This window comes from Budorcas taxicolor, chromosome 9, assembly GCF_023091745.1.
Source record: "Budorcas taxicolor isolate Tak-1 chromosome 9, Takin1.1, whole genome shotgun sequence".
NCBI classification, from domain to species: Eukaryota; Metazoa; Chordata; class Mammalia; order Artiodactyla; family Bovidae; genus Budorcas; species Budorcas taxicolor.
Genome location: NC_068918.1, coordinates 52244619 through 52263931, shown reverse-complemented (window position 1 = coordinate 52263931; position 19313 = coordinate 52244619). Strand labels below are relative to the sequence as shown.

Below are 19313 nucleotides of genomic sequence, written 5' to 3'. Positions count from 1 at the left end.
ATAGGAAATGTAACAAAACAGAGCACCTAAAACTGACCCATAGATATTTGGAAACCATTATAAGATAGCTCTGGCACTGTGAATGAGAGGAGAAATTGAATTTCAGATGGAATGTGAACGGCAAAACTTTACAACTTTCAGAAGAAAATATGGGAGAATGTTTTTATATCCTTGGAGCCAAGAAGGATTTCTCAACACCCATAAATTAGGGCAAAAGACATGAGAAATTAACAAAAGAGAAAACAAGAATAGTTAGTAAACATTAAAGATGAACAATTATACCTATAATTGGAGAAATGCAAATCACAGTATTTGATTTACAAATTTGTATTTGAAACACAAATCACAGTAAGAAATCATTTCACACCTACAGGAAAAACAAGCACTGGCAGAGATGTAGAGTCGGGGGGCTTTCATACCTCACTGCATGAATTAAAATTGGTACAACTGAGTTAGAAAACCATTGCCATTACCTAGGATGTAAATTTGAACATACTTGTACCTTAAGACCCAACAATTCCACTCCCAAATATGTATTTTAAAAACTCTTGCACACATACCTCAGAAGAAATATTTAGGAATGTTCATAGCAACACTGTGTGCAAAAGTAAAAACTGGGACAATGTCCAACACACTGTCTGAAAGTAACCTGAGCAAATAAACTATGATATCTTCTCTCAATGAAATACCACATAACAGAGGAACTGAAGAGTTGAATCTCAGAAACAGAATGCTAAGTGAAAAAAAGCAAGCTGAACTGGAATGGTGACGAATGATTCCACTTAGAAAAAAGTTCAAAAATAGGCAAAACTGAATAGTGTAGTATTTAGGGCTGCATATATTTGTGGTAAGAGAATTATTAACACAGAATTATGGATGGCCGTTTCCTTTGGAAGACAAAGAGAGTATGATTGTAGAGGGGGCATTTATAAATTTTCTTGAGTGGGAAGCCTTAGCAAGGGCAGTTTCAGGAATGGAAGGCAGAATAGTGGTCTGAAGCAGTCCATGAGGTTGCAAAGAGTAGCACACGACTTAGCAACTGAACAAGAACAATATTCTAACAGAGTAGTAAAAGCTATCATTGGTAGAGCCAAACTTTGCCTCATGAAGCAGAAGGAGAAGGTAGTGAGGTGGATGTGTGAGGTTGGCTGTGATGGAACTGGACAGAGAGGCAGAACAAAGTTGCAGGCTGCTAGCCTTCCTCACACACAGGGAGCTTTAGGATTCTCCTTTCATGAGATGCCCAAAGACCGTGTGTTGACTTGGAAACAAGAAAGCATGATCTCCAAACAGCTCACCCACTGTCTGCTTTGGCTCTCATGAGGTCCCTCTGCCAAGGATTCCCATTAATTAAGTGAACTCCGAGAGTTGGTGATAGACAGGGAGGCCTGGCGCGCTGCGACTCATGGGGTCACAAAGATTTGGATCCGACTGAGTGACTGAACTGAACTGAAGGTCTGGGAAGAACTGCAGACCAGTCAGCTCCCAGGAGCATTCGAACGTCTTACAGACTGGCTTCTGTTCCTTTCAGCAGGATTAATGTGCGATTGCTCTGACTGCCCAGGAATGCAACTTCAAACTCCATCTCATCTCTACTCTGTGGTGATCTCATAAAAGCCTCCTGGAGGAATGGAGCACTCTGTATCTCTGGATGTTTATTCAACGGACTAGCTTGGAAAAGCCTTTAATTTGGAAAAGTGTAAGAAAGAAACAATCACACTGAAAGGTAATGGGTACTTTGACCTTGGGGGATCACCTAGCCCTTACTGGTGACCTACCTGGAGAGAAATTCAGAGCTGATTGGCAAGGAAAAGTAATGTATTCTTCTAATAGCTCATAATGGGGAATGACAGGGATGGGGACAAATCTGAAGAAGGCCAAAGGACACTCAGAAGAGATTTCACATCCTGCCGAGTAATATTCTAGTTATGACTTTGGGATTGGGGAAGTTCGGAAGTTGGAAGAAAATCAGGCACTTACTCTTACCTGGTGTGCGCAGTACTTTTTAGATTCATTCTGATTGATGTTCCCTGAAGGAGAGAGGGAGACACATATCTTAAGAAAACGTAGGAGATCACCACGTTTCTTTTCCCCAGGTCTATTTCAGAGGGAATACGAAAAAAATCCGGTTAAAATTAAGCTCAGGTAAGCCGGAAACTCCATCCTGGGGTTTTACCTCCCTCTCCATCTCCCTGTGTTCAGAGAGTAGATACCTGTCACACTTCTTCAAAAGGTTGAATGAGATCCTTCCTACTCATTCATAGATTCATTCAACAAAAATTTATTGAGCGCTCGCTGTGTTCAGGGAACTCTTCTAGACACGGAAGAAGTAACTGAAAAACAGACAAAAACAGACCGAGTTAATAGTGTGTAAAGCATGGTTTGAATATAGGAGGCTGGACCATTCAGTGCTTCCTATTTCATTAAAAGATGCTTCCGACAAGCTACTAACCGACAAGTTGTTTGGAATAAAGGCTTCCTTTCTTCTCTTCAGCTTTCTAATGAATCTGGATCTTTCATCATTGTTGTCTAGCTTCCGTTGAGACATCTCAGCTAAGTGAACTACGAATACACTGAAATACACACTTGGCCACAGGTTGAAGGATGGTTTCTCCTCCCGAATCCCCTCTCCCTCCTAACAAACCTGGCAACCTAGGCTCGGAAAACCTCATCCAATTGCATGCCCTGGCTTCTCTCCCTCTTGATAAGGAGGCCTCTCGGCAGGCGCCGAAGGCGCGGCGGCGGGGCAGGGAGCTGGCTGCAGAGCGAGGCCGGCGGGAGGGCTGGGGGGCCCCACCTCGCCCCGGGCCGCCGCCGCGCCCGAACCGGCCGCTGCGGGGCGCTGCGGCCCCAGCCTCGGAGCGCGGGCGGGCGGGGCGGAGGGCCGAGCGGGCGGCGGGCGAGGCGACTCGGCCACAGGTAACCTGCGGAGCGGCGAGCGCAGCCCGGCGAGCGGCGGCAGGAGGCGGCGGCGCTGGGCGGCGCCGAGGCCCAGGGGCCGCCGGAGCCAGCGAGAACCCGTGCCCACCGAATCCCCTCGCCTCCCACCCTGTCGTCAGCATCGGACCCTGCGGCGCGGAGAGAAAGGTACTGTGTGACCTCGCCGGGTCCTTTCCAGACCTCTCTTTCTCCAAGGGCCGGCGCCCCCTCCTCCCGGTGTGTGTGTGGGGGCTCTGATCCGGGGAGGACGATGTCGCGGGTGGGGGCTCCCCCAGATCGCTGTCTGTTTAGGGCAGAGTCCCAGACCCAGCGCGATGCCGCCTTTCTTGCGGCCTCCGGGGAAGCCGTCGCCTGAGGTTGGGAGGGGGGAAGGTCCTCCCCCGGGCACCTCCCTTGTCGCTTTCCTTCATTTGCTTCCCTAGAATATAGAACTTGGGGGAGGGGGCAGAGAGCTTTCTTGCCTTTGTACGTCCCCTTCCTCTTGCTCCAGTGAGCTGAAAGAGTTTGTAGAAAGTGGTGGTGGTGGTCGGGGTGTGTGTGTGAGGGGAACAGGGGTCCCCAGGTATTCCGGACGCGGAGACCCGGCAGTCTTGGGGCGTAAGAGGAGGGTCTCCTCTGGTGGCCAGCGGCCCCCGCCGTCCCCGGGCCTGCGGTCGGCTTCGGAGTGACCGGACTTGGCTGGGACGTGCCTGCAGTCTGGTCCCTTCCCTCACCCCTTCGAGGACCGCAAAGGGGCGCAGGCTCCGGACCGTGGGGGCTATTCTGCCCGGAGGAGCTCCGTTCTGGCCGGAATTAAGCTCTGTAAAGAGTTAGCAAGTGGCATGTCCCAGAGCTCGAGGAAGCGAGCACGTTGTTTGGTCTGAATTGAGACATCAGTTCCCAGACACTTGTCTTGGAAATTTCGGTGTGGTGCTTCCGGTAGATTTGAGGAGGGGGAGGGGAAGTGGCGTCTATTACTTGTTACCAGAGAGGGGCTTCAATTTCCTAAAGCGGGTCAAGCATGTTTTCCCTAAAGCGTGATGAGATGGTGTTAGTGGTGGTGGATGAAGTTCCCTTTGGGTTTATGAGACTGAGTCTTGATGAGTCTTGTTAGGTTGTGTGACTTTGAAAAATTCACTTTTTTAAGCCTCAGGTAAACTGGGTGTATTTGTACATAGCCTGGTAGTACTGTTGTAGAAATTAAATGTGAGTGAAAAGCTTGGCATAGAGCTCTTGGAACGGTGGGCGTCCTTTCTGTGAGCCTGTGGATGAGGATAGTCATTTCACGTTTAGGTAACATCTACTAGGCCAATGTTAGTGGGAAGAACTTGGGCAATGAATACAAACACACCTGGGGCCATGGTGGTCCCACAGTGTACTGATGGTCTCTGGGGAGAGGGGGTCCCATCCTTAAAATAGCAATAGCAACCTTGGTTCTCCTGGTGTCCTACCTGCTGACTACACCTGTTTATCTTCCATCATCCTTAGCAGCTGCTTAATATATTGTAAATGAAGAATTTTTTAAAAAATTAAGCATTCTAATTAGAAGAGTTTTCTGCACTCTAGGTCATAAATGAGGGGAGAGAGGAAGAAGGGTGGAAGGGAATAACAACCCAGGAAAACAACTGATGGCACATTGGGAGATATAAACCAAAGGTGATAACAAAATACCAATTTGTTAACTCCTGGTTCAGTAGGGGCACCAAAAATTAACCTTCGCTTCTCACTCAGACCCATCAGCCTCTCCAGATAAGTACATAATCCAAGTAAAAGCAGACAGTTTGCTTAGAGACAACTCTGCTTAGAGACAAGGCACACATCCAGCTCCCAGGGCACGCATATGCTGAAATTCTGGGGCCGCCACTGTGAACTATAGCGTGCATTCCAGAAAGCAACAAATGGAGAAGTGCAAATTAAAAAATAAGACCAGAAGACACACCCAGGTAGCTGAAGAGCCAGAGCATCCTTAGAAACCTGCAGCCCCGAGCACTCCTCCCCATGGCATTCCGCTTCTCTTTTATCTCCCAGAGGAACCACTAGTCTGGCTTTTGTGTCTATTTCCCCATTGCTTTTCACACTTAATATCTGATATGAGAAACTCTGTGGAAGGCAAGTTTCTAAATAACCATTTTCACAGGAACCTGGAGCCTGTAGAACTTAAAAGCAGGATATTGAGAGTAAGATGCAAACCACAAAAAAGCTGAAAGTATCAAAGTGCTGGGGTGAGCAGTCTCTCTGTCACGCTTTGCCCCCTGGTTTCGTTGGCAAGGCTCCGCGGGTGTGTTCTGTCTGTATGGGGGAGGCCCAGTCTCTTCAAACATAGCTTGGAGGCTATAATTTTGAAAGCTTTGCTTGAGTCTCTAAGAATTGGAAAAACAGTAATTTGCACGCCTGTGTTTTAGAAGTCTTTAAAAAAAATACCAATTATCCAGAGGACATTGTATTGGGATTTGAAGGATTAAGCCAACTGAAAGTGACCTTTAAAAAAGGTTTTAACCTAAATTCTTCTTTTTCTGGTTGTGATGTTTGTGTTCGGGACTTTTTATTTCTTTGGGTTGACTCACAGCTCTCCTCTGTGAATTGTACACATTCAGTCACTTCTTGGTTAATCACGAGATTCCTAAACTTGGTTCATGGTGCCCTTTGTATCTCAGTAATTTTTTCACAGTGCCCCTAGTTTTTGGTAGCTAGTAAGTAGTTAGGTTGAAATAACGTAATAAGTATTTATATCCTAACAACATAGAAGCTGTTTGAAGAAAAATGACACACATAAACTAAGAGAAAAAAATTTATATCATTCTTAAATAACCAGTTTCAGATGGGATGTGTGTGTACACACACACACACACACACACACACACACACTTGGGATCTGATTGGATCACAGTCTCATTTCCTGTCCCACATTAATTTTTCTGCAGCACTCACTTTTTATCACAGCAACCACTGAAAACCCATGCTTTGCAGAGTTACAGTGTCATTGGTAGGAATGTGATAGGATCTGATTTGGAAACTGTGAACTCCACCAGCCTGTAGGTTCAACGTCCAGCGTGTTGAGTACACTGTGTTTCCCTTGAAATTTTCAGAAATCCTGAGTTGTCCCTGTGAATTTGCTACAGCACTCCCAGTGCCTTGGTGAACAGTTGAGGAATTGTTGGTCTAAGATAAAACCCGCCACCCAGGAGAAACCAGTTAACTAAGGAAGGTGTCTGTCTGAAAAAGCCCCAGGTTAAGCTTCTGTGTGGGTTTCCCAGGTGGCTCAGTGGGTAAAGAATCTGCCTGCCCTGCAGGCGATGCCGACAGACTTGGGTTCGATCCCTGGGTCAGGAAGATCCCCTAGGGGAGTGCATGGTGACCTAATCCAGGATTCTTGCCTTGAAAATCAGAAGAGCGACCTAACACACACTATAGCTTCTGTGTGCAGTGGGCTGCATCTTGGTTTTCTCCTATATGAAATAGAGTTGGCTAGAGCCTTCCTCATAAGACGCTTTAAGAGAATTAAACTAGATAATGTACATAAAACCACCTTTTAAAGACCTGGAACACAATGGAGTCTCAAGAAATAGTAGCTGTTTTAATGGTTTTTATTATGTATGTGAGTGTTAAGTCGCTTTAAGGGTGTCTGACTCTTGTGACCCTATGGATTGTAGACCACGAGGCTCCTCTGTCCATGGGATTCTCCAGGCGAGAATACTGGATTGGGTTACCATGTCCTCCTCCAGGGGATCTTCCTGACCCAGGGAACCCGCGTCTCTTAGGTCTCCTGCATTGGAAGGCGAGTTCTTTATTACTAGCGCCACCTGGGAAGCCTGGTTGTTATTATAAATAGTACCAAATCAGTGTCCAGTGATGGGTATATGTCGCTGCCCATATTTAACAATAGTGGGTGCTCGAAACCTCTGTTAGCAAATAAACTATGATGTAACTAGTTTACATTATAGGATGATTTATTGTTTTTTCAAACAGAAAATTCTGATTTACTATTGTGATGATCTTTGATTTTATTTAGACCATCTTTGGAATACTCATTTTCAGTGACCACCATGAGCCCTGGTTTGGACTGAGCCTATATTAGTGCACTGATGGAGGAGCCTGGTGGGCTGCAGTCCATGGGATCGCTAGGAGTCGGACATGACTGAGCGACTTCACTTCCACTTTTCTCTTTCATGCATTGGAGCAGGAAATGGCAACCCACTCCAGTGTTCTTGCCTGGAGAATCCCAGGGACAGGGGAGCCTGGTGGGCTTCCGTCTATGGGGTTGCACAGTCGAATGCGACCGAAGCGACTTAGCAGCAAAGGGGGTGTGGTTGTCTTATGTCTTGGGAAGTTTGAACATAGGTGATAGGCTGGGAAATGTTTCAAATAGGATTTAATTTCTGTGTGTACTTTTAGCACAGAGAGGCAGATAATCTTTTCAGATGATACATATTTTTTTTTCATTGTATTTATTTATTTTTGGCTCTGCTGGGTCTTCATTGCTGCTCACAGGGCTTTTCTTGTGGCATGCTGGGCTAATTTCTAGTTGCAGCGCACAGCTTCCTCATTGCAGCGGCTTTTCTTGTTTCTGAGCACGGGCTCTAGGGCTTCTGGCTTCATTAGTTAGTTATAGCATTTGGGCTCCGTATTGCGGCTCCTGGGCTCTAGAGCACAGGTTTAATAGTTCTGGCACACCAGATTAGTTGCTCTGTGGCAGGTGGGATCTTCCTGGATTACGGATTCGAACCCATGTCTCCTGCATTGGCAGGCGGATTCTTTACCACTGAGCCACCAGGGAAGCCCAGATGATATGGTTTTTATTAAATTGCAGAGCATCCCATGATAATGCCTATCAATAAGAGATATTTGTTAGTCTTCCAAGGAAAGGCTGACTTGGATAACGATGTCACAGATGGCTGTCATAGTTCCTTTTAAGAAATAGAACTTTCTTCCCTTGTCCTTTCCTTGTCCAGACCCCAACTCTAAGCTAGGACCGGGTGATATTTTAACAACTTTGAAGAATACGCTCAAAAATACATTCATCATAGTAATGTTTCCTTAGTGTAGTTGTAGATTATTATTGTTGCGTTCTTCAGTCATTTACCATTGGGAAGCCTGTACAGAAGCGCAGGTGATACTTCCAAATTGACCTTAAAATTTTTTTTTCTGTTTGTTTTGGTTTATCATGTTGAGGGTTTTTTCCCCCTCTATAAAATTTGGGTATGTTTGTGTGTGTGGGAAACTATTTGATTCTTCTGAACTGATTATTCTGTTTTTCCATTTCATGCCTATCTATAGATTATCAGCATTATTTTTCTTTAACATATTGCTCCCTTTTAAAAAAAATAACAATTTCATATCTTACCTTGGTTAGGCAGATTATATTTAATACTGAACATCTTTTTTAAAAAATGTTTATGGCTGACTTAACAATATTATGTTAGTTTCAGGTATACAACATAGTGATTCATGATTTTCATAGATAATACTCAGTGTCTTATGGTTTTAGGGTATAAAGTATAAAACTACATTGTAGATATTGAAATGTGGGTTAGAATGAATTGCTTCCTTCCTTTTGCCTGCAACTCTTACTTAAAAGAAAATTGAGCCAAGGAGCAACTAAGCTCATGTGCCACAGCTAGGGAAAGCAACAGGCAACAACGAAGACCTTCATAACCAAAAATAAATAAAATTATTTTTAAAAAAAAGAAAATTGAGAGTCAGAAAGTTTGAGCATCAATTTAACTATTAGAATCTGATATTAGCCACAAAGTGCTTTAGGAAATGCTTTACTTTTTTTAAAAGGTTTTTATCCATTCATGGTGATGGTGATTTAGTTGCTAAGTCATGTCCAACTCTTGCAACCCCATGGACTGTAGCCCACCAGGCTCCTCTGTCCATGAGATTTTCCAAGCAAGAATACTGGAGTGGGTTGCCATTTCCTTCTCCAGGGGCTCTTCCCAACTCAGGAATCAACCCGGGTCTCCTGCACTGCAGGCAGATTCTTTACTGACAGAGCTACCAGGGAAGGCCAGTTATTATACTTATTATAATAATTATAAAATAATTATATATTATAATATATTATAAATTATATATTATAATAATTATAAAAATTATTTAAAGTTATTATAATTATTATATAGTTATTATGTTGGCCATATTTCCCATGTTATACAATACATTCTTGTAGCTTATGTTTTACCTCATAGTTTGTACTTCTGAGTCCCCTCCCTCTATACTGCCTCTCCGTTCCCCACTTGCCGGTCCCCACTGGTAACCACTAGTTTGTTCTCTGTATCTGTGAGTCTGCTTCTTTTTTGTTTGTTTTAGTCACTGCTGCTGCTGCTAACTCGCTTCAGTCGTGTCCGACTCTGCGACCCCATAGATGGCAGCCCACCAGGCTCCCCAGTCCCTGGGATGCTCCAGGCAAGAAGACTGGAGCGGGTTGCCATTTCCTTCTCCAGTGCATGAAAGTGAAAAGTGAAAGGGAAGTCGCTCAGTCGTGTCCGACTTTTAGTCACTAGTTTGTTGTATTTTTTAGATTCCACATCTAAGTGATTATCATACAGTATTTGTCTTTCTCTACCTGACTTATTTCACTTAGCATAACGTCCTCCATGTTCATCCATGTTGCTGCAAATGACAAAATTCCATCTTTTTTATGACCAAATAATATGCCATTGTGTATGTGTGTATGTGTGTTGCACATCTTCTTTGTCCATTCATCTGCTGATGGACACAGGTTGCTTCTGTGTCTTGACAGCCGTTGTAAATAAGGCTGCTATGAGCATTGGGGTACATGTGTCTTTTTGAATTAGTTTTTTGTGTCTTTCAGATAAATACCCAAGAGTAGAATTGCTGAGTCACACCGTAGTTCGATTGTTAGCTTTTTGGGAAACCTCTATACTGTTTTCCATACTGACTGTACCAATTTATATTCCTATCAGCAGTGTACAAGGGTTCCCTTTCCTCCACATCCTTGCCAACATTTGCTATTTGTTTTCTTTTTGATGATCGCCATTCTGACAGGCATGGGATGATATCTCATTGTGGTTTTGATTTGCATTTCCCTGATGATTAGCAATGTTGAGCATCTTTTCATGTGTCTGTTGACCATCTGGGAAATCTTAATATCTTCATATACAATTAGGAAGAGGTATGTAAGGATGAAAAGATTTAATTTAAATTTGGGAGTTTATTGATAAAAAGTGGAAAAGTAGTCCAAAGTAAACTCAGTTCAGTTCAGTTCAGTCGCTCAGTCGTGTCCGACTCTTTGCGACCACATGAATCACAGCACGCCAGGCCTAAAAACTAAACTAAACTAGTATTAATAACTAAAAAATTAGCAAGGTTTTTTTGTTGTTGTTGATTTTTGGTAAAGGACATATGCTTTGAGTAATGTTTCTAAAAGGAATAAATACAAAAGAATAAGGTCAATTTTCCTTACAGATATTAAGTAGATAAGAGGTGAAAATAGAACTTAGCTCTCTCTTAGTTTCCCACGTCAGCTCTAGGAATCTTGCTCTCCATCATCTTGTTGAGTTGGGTGGAGGGGCATGTCCGGGGCCTTGGGGAGGATGGAAGGACATCAGGGAATATGGTGTGGTCCAGGCTGCCAGCTCACTGTAGAGCTCTAGACAGTTTCTGAGAGCCTCAGTTTTCTCTTCACTGAGGGGACTAGACCAAAATATTGCTTTAAAAAATGTATGGTTCTGTGAATTATTCATATTCACAGGGTAAAATCAACATTCTTTTTCTTCCACACTTCTGAAGGTAGATGCCGTTGGATTGAACTGATGATCTGTGGAGCAGAGAGAACTAATGAGACTGTTAATTTGACGTAACCTGAGGGCTTCTTTTATTATGAGCTCCAGTCGCTTACTGTGTTAAGTCCTTTCAGACTGTTCATGCCTGTATTCACACTCGGGAATATAAACCCAAAATACCATACTATTTTAAAACCTGATTCCAAGGTCAGAAAATTTATACTCTTATTTCTGTAAATTAGAGTTTTCAGTTTTTGAAAATGTCAGCATTTTATTTTAACTCTGGGCAAGTCCCACAGAAATTTGATATACAAGGAAATTGCCTCCAGGTGACAATTTTGGGAAGTATTGGGTTTTTCCCCCCTTTGCATCTTTACAGAAATTTTAGACTTCTTAAAATGAACATATATTCAGTTTATGATCATAAAAATAAACATATCAGGTATTCATAAAAAGCTGTAAAATCACACAAGAAAATTCAGTGTTAATCATATGTATTTAAAAAAAAACTTTGTTCCCATAGTGGAACTACTTAGATATTCTAGTAACTAAAATATTTGCTTAATAGGAGGTAAAAATGTAATAACATGAGATGGGCCTATTTTATCATGGTTAAATGGTAGTGATTTGAATTTATTATTGAGGATAAAAATAAACCAAATCATGAACAATTTGACTTGGAAAATTTCAGTTCAGGTTTTTCACAAAGCTAAATTTTTTCTCTTCCTTTGTCAGGGTAACATGTCTCATGCCAGTCTTTAAAGTTACTTTTTAGCTAGAAAATACTAAGTGAATAGTAAGTCCCAGCATGAAATTCTGGATTTGACCCAGTTTAGGTACAATGCTGAAATGCATTGTGTACTATTTTGTATTATGCCATATATAGTCTAAAATATTCAAGTACCACAGAACAGACTTCTTGAATACACATATATGGATGCATTTGAGTATCCTAGTTATGCCCTGTATTTACAGTTTTGGTTAACCTTTGATTAAGAGGCATGCACTTCAGAGCTGATCTTACTGGGTAAGATGCCTGGTTCTGGCACCTATTGGTTGTAAAATTTTTGACAGTTTACTTAATTGTCAAACTGCCTCAGTTTCCTAATCTGTAAAGTGGAGGTTTGATACAGTTTTGTACTCTGACTATGGTGATAGTTATGTAATGTGATAAAATTCATAGAACTACACACACACATGCACACACACACACATACCCTGAGCTCATGGGAAAAGTGAAATCCAAGTAAGTTCTGTAGTTAATAGTATTACACCAATGCCCATTTCCTTGTTTTGATAATTGTACTCTGGTTATGTAAGACAGTTGGAGAAGGAAATGGCAACCCACTCTAGTATTCTTGCCTGGAAAATCCCTTAGACGGAGTGTGGCAGGCTTACAGTCCACAGAGTCGCAAAGAGTCAGACATGGCTGAGCGACGTCACTATGTAAGACATTACTGTTGGGAGATAGGGTACATGGGCACTCTCTGTACTATTTTTTATTGTGATGTACATGACATCAGTTCAGTTCAGTTGCTCAGTTGTGTCTGACTCTGCGACCCCATGAATTGCAGCACGCCAGGCTTCCCTGTCCATCACCATCTCCCAGAGTTCACTCAGACTCATGTCCATCGAATTGGTGATGCCGTCCAGCCATCTCATCCTCTGTCGTCCCCTTTTCCTCCTGCCCCCAATCCCTCCCAGCATCAGAGTCTTTTCCAATGAGTCAACTCTTTGCATGAGGTGGCCAAAGTACTGGAGTTTCAGCTTCAGCATCATTCCTTCCAAAGAACACCCAGGGCTGATCTCCTTTAGAATGGACTGGTTGGATCTCCTTGCAGTCCAAGGGACTCTCAACAGTCTTCTCCAACACCACAGTTCAAAAGCATCTTCGGCGCTAGCTTTCTTCACAGTCCAACTCTCACATCCATACATGACCACTGGAAAAACCATAGCCTTGACTAGACGGACCTTTGTTGGCAAAGTAATGTCTCTGCTTTTCAACATGCTATCTAGGTTGGTCATAACTTTTCTTCCAAGGAGTAAGCATCTTTTAATTTCATGGCTGCAGTCACCATCTATGGTGATTTTGGAGCCCCCCAAAATAAAGTCTGACACTGTTTCCACTGTTTCCCCATCTATTTCCCATGAAGTGATGGGACCAGATGCCATGATCTTCATTTTCTGAATGTTGACATAAAACTCACCATTTCAATAGTATTTTAAATATGCAGTTCAGTGGCATCAGTTTCATTCTCATTGTTGTGTAACCATCACCACTATCAGTCTCTAGAGACTTTCATCATCCTGAACTGAAACTGGGTATCCACTTAACAATAATTCCCCAATCTCATCTCCCCCAGACACCTGGTAACCACTGTTCTACTTTCTTCCTCTGTCAATTTGACTACTCTAGATGCATTATATAAGTGGAATCATACAGTGTTTTTTCTTTTGTGTGTGGCTTATTTTACTTACTGTCATGTCTTTGAGGTTCATGTACTATTTTTTTTTGCAACTTATGTGAGAAAGTAATATTGTTTCAAAATAAGGGTTTTCTTCTATTTTCTTTTTTTTTGGCTATGCCACCCAGCATGCAGGATTTTAGTTCCCTGACCAGGGATAGAACGGTGCCTGTTGCCGTGGAAACACAGAGTCCTAACCTTGGACCACCAGAGAATTCTCTCAAAATAAAGTTTAAAAAAGAAACAAAGAAACAAATATCCCACTGATGGTGCCCCACTGCTGTACCACACCAAGGCATAGAGGTTAGGGACAGTGCAGGATAGCCAGGAGAGCCTGAGAGTGACATTACCTCTCTTTCCTTCCTCCTCCTTATCCCCAGTCATAGGAGAAGAGATGAAGGAATAGCTGTGTTCTCTCTTGCATAGGGAAGAGTCTGCGTTATTTATTAGTAGATTGCTGTATCAACCTGAGGAGAAGCTTTTAAATCTCCCACTATAATAGGGATTCCTGGGCTTCCCTGATGGCTCAGCAGTAAAGTATCTATTTACCAATTCAGGAGACCTGGGTTTAATCCCTGGGTCGGGAAGATTCCCTGGAGAAGGAAATGGCAACTCATTCCAGTTGCCTGGAGAATTCCATGGAGAGAGGGGCCTGGCAGGTAAGAGTCCATAGGGTTGCAAAGAGTTGAACATGACTTAGAGACTAAACAACAACAAGGAACTAGGGATTCTTAACCTGAGGTTCAGGACTGATGGACTGCAAAGGCTCTAACAGCTTCCAGAATTTAGGTGTGAGCAGTTAATGCTCATTTGTATATATGAAAGGGGAAACATTCCACAACTTTCGTTATATTCTCAAATGATTCCCTAACCCCAAAATAGTAAGCACTACAAGAAAATATAATTTAAATCTAATTAATAGAGCTCTTCCCACCCCATAACAAGCTTTTTCACTTGGGTGTCAGCCCCTTTCAGTTTTCTGGTGTATTTTTCCCCTTACCAGGCTCCAGAGGCTTTCTTTCTGGTCAAACCTGGGAGAAGCCTAAATAGTTCTTTTCCCTGAGTCTCCAGCCATTCTCTCCTGTGTCCTACAAAGTCCAGGATCCTCAAGTAGCCCCAGAGTAAACCATCTTCAAGTCTCCAGTGGGCAGAAGTGGAACTGAGTGGGACTGAGCGGGACTCAGACTCTCTGGAGAAGTTGTTATTGTTCAGTTGCTAAGTCATGTCTGACTCTTTGTGACCTCATGAATTACAGCGCACCAGAGGAGCCCGGTGGGCTGCTGTCTATGCGGTCACACAGAGTCGGACATGACTGAAGTGACTTAGCAGCAGCAGCAGCAGCAGGCTTCGCTGTCCTTCACAGTCTCCCAGAATTTGCTCAAACTCATATCCATTGAGTCAGTGATGCTGGAAAAATAGGAAGAAAATAATACTTGAGGTACACAGCTATGGAAAACTCAGGAAGTGGTTCTGAATGACTGAGGTTCAGTAGATTCTGCCCTGGAGCATGCAAATTTAATTTCAGATTGTTTTCTGGTTTACACTTTGTGTTACAAATGTATAATAAACGTATCATACAATACAGTCTACCTTATGGAGTATCCAGTGGTTTAGGTGAGCTATTGCAATGATGCATTGTTATAAAAGATGTTAGGTATCAGAATTTATTTAATAAATAGAACTCCCTAGTCATTCAGACTGGTTTTTTTTTTTTTTTTTTTTAGGTCCCAGGTTTCTTTATTTAAGAACAAAGTGATGAGTGATGTGGGGATTAAAGTCAAGAGCATCACTGAACTTCACCTTCCCTCCAACCAGTTTCCCCAAACTCCCTGCCCCCACACCCACTGTGTTCCCAATTCCTTTCTTAGTGAATGAAAAACTTAATCCCAAAGCCCTGGTACAAACCCCAGGGTTCTCTCCCTACCTCTCCCCTTCCTCTGCCCCCCATTCCTGGGGTGAGCAGGCACCTCAGTTTAAATGCATAGGAGAACCCAGAGCGGTGACAGACACCGAGGGAAACGCCCTCACCCTCAGGGAATGGGACCGAAGAGTACAGTGTAGTGAAATGAGGGCCCCCGTAGCCTGGGGTACCAAAATGGGGCCCTGGCGCCAGAGGAAAGGATACGGGTCCCCCTGCGAAAGGAGACCCAGCAGTCTCAAAATCCTTGCGTTGGGAGTAGTCACTGCTCGATTGTTTGCCCTTCTGGCGGCGGTTGCAGAACCACACTCGGACCACGTCCTTCTCCAGCCCGAGCTGCTGGGCGATGTGGCTAATTTGCTGCAGGGTGGGCTTCGGGCACTGCAGGAACATGCTCTCCAGGTTGCCTCTCACTCCGTTCTCAATACTCCGCTTTCTCTTTCGGGCCTGCACAAGGGTCTCTGCCTTGCCTATCTCCTGCAGATTCTCGTTGTTGTCGGCTTCCTCCACCCACTTCTGCAGCAGGGGCTGCAGCTTACACATGTTCTTGAAACTGAGCTGCAAAGCCTCAAAACGGCAGATAGTCGTTTGGCTGAACACCTTTCCAAACAGAACCCCCAGGGTGAGCCCCACATCGGCCTGGGTATATCCTAGAGTGATCCTCTTCTGCTTTAGGAGCTTGGCAAATTGTTCAAGGTCTTTCTGAAGAGCTTTGATGTCCTGGGACTCCTCAGGGTTCGGCTCCAGCTTCTCCTTGTCCAGCTTCGCGGCTCCTGCGGGGGCGGCACAGGGGTCCGGGGAGGCCCCCTCGGAGTTGCTCTCCACCCCGGCTCCCGCCTCGCCCTCTGGCTGAGGGGTCTCCAGGCTGCCTGGGGGCACCGGCCCCACTCCAACCTGCGGCGCACAGTAGGCCATCCCTCCGCACAAGTCGTAGGGCGAGGGGCACGGGGGAAGTCGCCACACCTCGGCGCCGGGCACAACCCCCCGGTCCGATCCCCTGCCCACCAGGAGGCCCTAGGAAGCTCATCCACTTCCGAGGATCAACCCAGCCCGGCTCTGGCCCTCCGGGCCAATCGCCTCCACCGCCCGGCGGGGGCGAGAAGGCGAAGTCAGAAGTGAGGTGTCCCAACATGGGGAAGGAAGGCACCCCGAGCCGGGGGCCTAGGAAAATGAGCTCAGACTGGTTAGTAACTCATATAAATGGATTGCACAAATGGGAAAAACTGTAACTTGCAAGTTTTTCTTATACATGTGATTCTTTAATCTTTGCATTCGTCTTAGAAATCCTTCAATAAATTGTGACTTGACTCATTTATTCAACTCAAGTATATTCTGTTAGAGTAGGCTAACTGCTGTAACAAATGTTTCCAAATCTCAGTGGCTTAAGCTAGTAAAAGTTTACTTCCATCTCACCCGAAGTCCAAATAGGTTATACCTGGTTCAGCAGCTCTCCTGGTTAGCACTTCTTCAAGTGATTCGCAGATAAAGGGTCCTTCCATCTTATTATACCGTCATGAACAAGGTGATTTCCAGTTCACTACAGGGGTGAAGAGAAGGTGGGAAAGGCATACCAGAATAACTCCCTCCACCAGCAGGTAAAAACATTACTTCTACTTACATTCCATTGGCCAGAACCAGTTCAAATCCCCACTTCAATTTATGGAGGCTGGGAAATATATGTGCCTGGGTGGACAGCTGCTTCTGACCAATAGTGATTTAATTTAAAAGGGGAATAGAGCTCTTTGATGGCTAAGTAGCCATCTTTTATATTAATATGCTAGTCTTTTAACTGGTCAGTTCAGTGTAACTGCTTCATATGATTTACTTCTCACTTTCCAAATAGCTATACATAAAGTGTTATGTCTTTGTAGTATAAGGTGTGGGTGAGACCTTCCTACAGGAAACAATTTTGTCATAATTCTTGAGTAAATAGAAATAGGATTAAACCATCTAGTTTCATACATTTATTAGGGAATGAAGTGTATTTTATTTATTCAGAGCCATCCAACTCCCTAGAGAATCGCACAGTTGAGAAAGATGGAACAGAGGAAGATTAGCCAAGAACAAGAATATGCATGTCTCACTGGGTTCATGAATGTTCTTGTAATAATTTACTTCCAGCTGCTGGCAATAGGCAAGTATGAAAATTTTCCTCTTCCAAAAAAAAAAGCAGTCTTCACCATGTGCTATATTACACAGTCATAAATTAAGTGCAGCTTTTACTTATTTGCTCTTTGTTATTCAGTCACTAAATCATGTCTGGTTCTTTGGAACCCCATGGACTGCACACCAGGCTTCTCTGTCCTCCACTATACCCTGGCGTTTGCTCAAATTCATCTCCATTGAGTTGGTTGAGTTCATCTCATCCTCTGCCATCCTCTTCTTTTGCCTTCAGTCTTTCCCAGCATCAGGGTCTTTTCCAGTGAGTCAGCTCTTCGCATCAGGTAGCCAAAGGATCAGTCCTTCCAATGAATATTCAGGGTTGATTTTCTTTAGGATTAATTGGTTTGATCTCCTTACAGTCCAAGGGACTCTCAAAAGTCTTCTCCAGAACCACAATTTGAAAGCATCAATTCTTCAGCACTCAGCTTTGTTTATGGCCCAACTCTCATATCCATACATGACTAGTAGTAAGTGGAAAAACCATAGTTTTGATTATACAGACCTTTGTCAGCAAGGTGATGTCTTTGCTTTTTAATACACTAAGTTTGTCATAGCTTTCCTTCCAAGGAGCAAGTGTCTTTTAATTTCATGACTGTAGTTACTGTCCACAGTGATTTTGAAGCCCAAGAAAATAAAATCTGTCCCTACTTCCGCTTTTCCCCCTTCTATTTGCCATGAAGTGATGGGACCAGATGCCATGACCTTAGTTTTTTGAATGTTGAGTTTTAAGCAGCTTTTTCACTCTCCTCTTTCACCCTCATCAAGAGTCTCTTTAGTTCCTCTTCACTTTCTGCCATGAGAGTGGTGTCATCTGCATATCTGAGGTTGTTGATATTTTTCCCGGCAATCTTGATTCCAGCTTGTGATTCTTACAGCCTGGCATTTGGCTTGATGTAAATAAGCAGTGTGAAAATATAATGGAAACTAAAGTTGTAAGGAGATCCAACGAGTCCATTCTGAAGGAGATCAGCCCTGGGATTTCTTTGGAAGGAATGATGCTAAAGCTGAAACTCCAGTACTTTGGCCACCTCATGCGAAGAGTTGACTCATTGGAAAAGACTCTGATGCTGGGAGGGATTGAGGGCAGGAGGAGAAGGGGACGACAGAGGATGAGATGGCTGGATGGCATCACCGACTGAATGGACCTGAGCTTGAGTGAACTCCGGGAGATGGTGATGGACAGGGAGGCCTGGCGTGCTGCGATTCGTGGGGTCGCAAAGAGTCGGACACAACTGAGCAACTGAACTGAACTGAACTGAGACCAAAGGTCAGCCAACTATAGCCATGGGCCAAGTCTAGCCCACTCCTTGTTTTGTAAAGTTTTTAGAACATAGCCAAACCCTTGATTTCCATCCCGTTTGTGGCTGCTTTCATACTATACTGGCAGAGTTGAGTAATTGTCGTAGAGACCGCATGTCCCGCAACATGTAATGTATTTATTTACTATCCCTTTACAGAAAGTTTGCTAACCCTTTCACTAGACTTAAATTAGTATAATTTGGGGGACTTCCCGCGTGGTCCAGTGGCTAAGACCTTTAACTCCCAATGGAGGAGAACTTGGTTCCATTCTTGGTCGGGGAACTAGATCCCACACGTTGCTATTAAGACTTCCTATGTCACCACTAAGGATAGCTAGAAGATCCTGCATGCCACAACTAAGACCCAAGCAGCCAAATAAATAAATAAGTAAAAATAAAATATTTAAAAAATCAGTATAACTTGGTTTGAGGTGACTCTGCTAGACTCTCCTGGTGGCTCAGACTGTGAAGTTTCTTGCAATGCAGGAGACCTGGGTTCCATCTCTGGGTTGGGAAGATCCCCTGGAGAAGGGAATCCTAGTTAGGATTTACTTAATCTCTGGCCCACAGTTTACCATCATAGTGGGGATAATAAAACCTACCTATCGAGAATCTAAAGTAGATTTTAAGTGATCTCACGTAAGTTACTCAATTGATCTTCTAGTTAGCAATCTGCCAGTCTGTCTTCCAGTCTTTAGATCAATCCGTTTCCAGCTCACCATGCGTAAGAATCATCTGGGAACTCTATTACGGTTCAATGATGTCCACCCTGATTCCTCAGGGTCCTGATTGAGCAGATCCAGGG

General features: G+C 43.8%; 1 pseudogene; it reads right to left on the bottom strand.

The window, feature by feature from the left end:
• Nucleotides 1-15097: 15097 nt before the first annotated feature.
• On the bottom strand, nt 15098-16179 carry LOC128053474 (POU domain, class 5, transcription factor 1-like; annotated as a pseudogene).
• Nucleotides 16180-19313: the final 3134 nt, after the last annotated feature.